Raw genomic sequence first — 3,633 nt, 5'->3', positions numbered from 1 at the left:
TTCTGGGCAATTGTAAAGGCTTTTTTGGGTGGGATGGAGAACATCTGAAGGGTTCTGAACAGAGAAACAATGTGATCTGATTTATGTTTAAAAGAATCATTTTGCGCCAGCCCTGGCGGCATAATGGTTAAGTTCAGCACACTCCACTTCGGCAGACCAGGTGCAATTCCCAGTCGTGGACTTACACCCCTCTCCTGGCAGCAATGCTGTCCTGGTGACCCACATACTAAAAAACAGAGGAAGATTGGCATGGATGTTAGCTCAAGGTGGATCTTCTTTGACAAAAAGAACATAAAAATAAATAAAAGAATTACTTTCACAGATGGGTTGAAAATATATTTTAAGATGAGAAAATCAGGTAGGAAACAATGTAAGTAATCCAGGTGAAAGATGTAGATAGTTTGGATAAGGGTGGTAACCATGAGAGCAGTGAAGAAATGTTGTATTGTGCATTTTGATGATAGAATAGACAGAATTTGTTATTAGATTTGGATGTGGGATATGAGAGAAAAAGAGAAATCAAGAACAGCTCCAAGTGTAGCCTGAGCAACTAAAGACTAAATTCAAATTGAGATATGTTAAATTTGTGATGACTGCGAGATATCTGTATGGAGATATTAAATAAGCAGCTGGTAAACAAATGTGTGGTTCACACAGATAAACAGATAGAAATTTTGAAGACTTAGACATGTGACTGATATATAGTCTTTAGACTAAAAGTTATTACCGGGGTGGGGGGATTATAGAAAAAAAAGATGATAAGAGTCCTGTGCCCTGGGACTCTCCACCATGTACAGCCCAGGGAAAGGCAAAGCAATTGGCAGAAGAGAAGTGGAAAGGGACAGAACTGAAACAATAGAGGAAAAAAAACGTTTCAATAAGGAGAGCTCATCCATTTCATATACGACTGATGGGTCAACTACGACGAGAATTGGGATTTGCTCAATGGATATGGCCGTTCAGAGGTCATTGGAGACCTTGATAAGAGGTGTTTCAGTGGACCAGTGGCGGCATAAACCTTATTTGGATGGGTTTCAAGAGAGAATTATGAGGAAAGTTAGAAATAGTAAGTATTCGTAATGCATGTGTGGATTTTTGCATTAAAAAATGAATGAAAGTGGATGTGAGGCCAATAGAGAATACTGTTTGTTTATTTTCAAGTGACACATAACAGGGTGTTTGGACATTGATACCACAGTGAAGAGAGACTATATAAAGAGAGAGAAAGAAATAGAAAAAGAAAGAGAGAAAGAAAAGAGCAAGAGAGGGAGAGTGCATGCAATAGCTGAAATGATGTTCTGTATACTTGGATGACAAAAGGAAATATATTGTAGAGAGCAAGGAATGAGAATGCCCTTGGCTTGGAGGTGGTTGGATTTATTCATTAGTATGCTTTTAATTTAAGGAACATGCAGTCATTCATATTAAATGTTAAAATATAAAGGTGACTTCCTTTACAAAAGAGCTTACAAATCATAATTTATATATTCAATACAAATAAATTTCATAATTTAATTTATTCAATAAAAAATATTTTTGAGGGGATAAATTTAAATATCTGAGTGACAGAGATTCATTTGATGCTGAAAGAATAAAACATAAAAAGATTAATTAGTAAAGACAAATCCAATGGGATTTGAACAAAGCTAAACAGACTGCTGAATATTCAACCAAAAAATGAAAATGAAATTATTTTATTCATGTGGGAGAATCCTTGTGAAAAAAGGGAAAGATTTCATATATTGGGTTAAAAAAAGATACATATAAGCATTATTGAACTCAAGCTATTTTCCATTTTGCCCTTTGATCTACTTGAAAGAGAATGTAGCCATTACCTTTGCCACGTGTTCTTGACAACCATGGCATAACAAAATGGAATACCCATGGCTAATGTCATCAGTCACTGATTTGCCTTGCAGCTACTACCCATGCCCACAAAGCAGAATGAAATACGGAACTAAAGATAGTTTGTTTACAATAGAAATCCAGTAGATATAATTTGGAGTGGACAGAGAATAAGATAACCATGGCTTTAGTAGACTGCACAGTAATTAATAGTACAAGTTTAAAATTAAAAAGAGCTGGCTTTGAATCCAGATTTTACCCCTACATAGTTTTGTGATCTTATGCCATGTCCCTTAAGAAGCTTGTAGAAATTTATTTCTTTCATTATAACATAGGGATAAAATTACCTCACAAGTGTGGTGGTAAAAATTAAATTAGATGAAATGATGGGCTAAGTACAAGGTCTAGCATATACTAAGTAACACATAAATGCTAGAAGTGAAAGATGGGGCTCAGCTTCCCCAAGCTACAACTCTGAGAACTTAGCAATACATCCATTATTACCCTCCATACACAGTGGGAAAGCTGGAGCACATGTGTTAAGTTTCGTTCCAACTCTACAACTACATGCTCCTACTAATGTTAACAAGTACTAGATAAATAAACATATCTGCTAAGTCTTCCCATGGCTATCATCCTCCTACTAGACATGAAATCCCTCAAGCCCAATGTACTACTTTTGTCACTATGAATTTTTTTGTGTGTGTGTGTGAGGAAGATTGGCCCCGAGTTAACATCTGTTGCCAATCTTCCTCTTTTTGCTTTAGGAAGATTGTCTCTGAGCTAACATCTATGGCAATCTTCCTCTATTTTATGTGGGATGCTGTCACAGCATGGCTCGATGAGTGGTGCCAGGTCCGTGCCCAAGATCCAAACCTATGAACCCGAGGCTGCAGAAGTGGAGTGCATGAACTTAAACACTACGCCACTGGGCTGGCCCACTATTAATTATTTTTTAAAGCTCTTCTTTAATTAGTCAAGATAAAAAAATATTTACTGGATAAAATGGCAATCAAAGGGCCACTATGAATTTATAAATTAACTTATAATGATAATTTCATAAAGAGAAACATACAAAAGAGCTTTCGTTCTAGAAAAGGATTCTGTGTATGAATATGGACTACATTCTTCAGACATTAAGAAAAAACTCACTGACTACATTTTATAAATAAGAGAACGAAGCTTCATTGGTATTTCACAAAGAAATAATCAGTTTAGAGACAGAGTTCTCAAAATATAGAAAAGAACATGATAGATGGCTAGATAACCTTTACTGAACTAATCCTTAAAATTGGTAAAAATTGGTTGGAAAATTTAATAATTTGAACCATTACTCCAAAAAAGAAATTACTAAACTTTTCCTTATGTCATTATAAATTTAAGAAAAATGATAAGGTTTTTTCATTTGAGAATCTTGAGTCATGAAATCAGAGTTTTGCCATCAGTGCCATTTAGCGATAAGCATAAGTAATCATTTTTCCCAAGTAAATCTATACTGAATTAACGGATTGATATTTGAAATATAAGAACAATTCAAGTTTAAAAATAATTCTAGGAAAAGTCCCATAATTTAAATTTATCTTGTTAACTGCTGAATCATACAATACAATGCTCTCAATTCACAAAAATAGCCAATATAGAAAAATTTCACTTCTAAATTGTTGCTATTACAAGCCTTTCAGAATGCTTATCAAATAAATACTAGGGGAGAAATAAAGAAACTAACATTGAGTCCTACTCTGTAAATCTTCATATTTACTTTAAAAAATTACAAATGTAATTTTAAGG

Source organism: Equus caballus, chromosome 2 (assembly GCF_041296265.1).
Source record: "Equus caballus isolate H_3958 breed thoroughbred chromosome 2, TB-T2T, whole genome shotgun sequence".
NCBI classification, from domain to species: Eukaryota; Metazoa; Chordata; class Mammalia; order Perissodactyla; family Equidae; genus Equus; species Equus caballus.
This window is presented reverse-complemented; position numbering follows the sequence as displayed.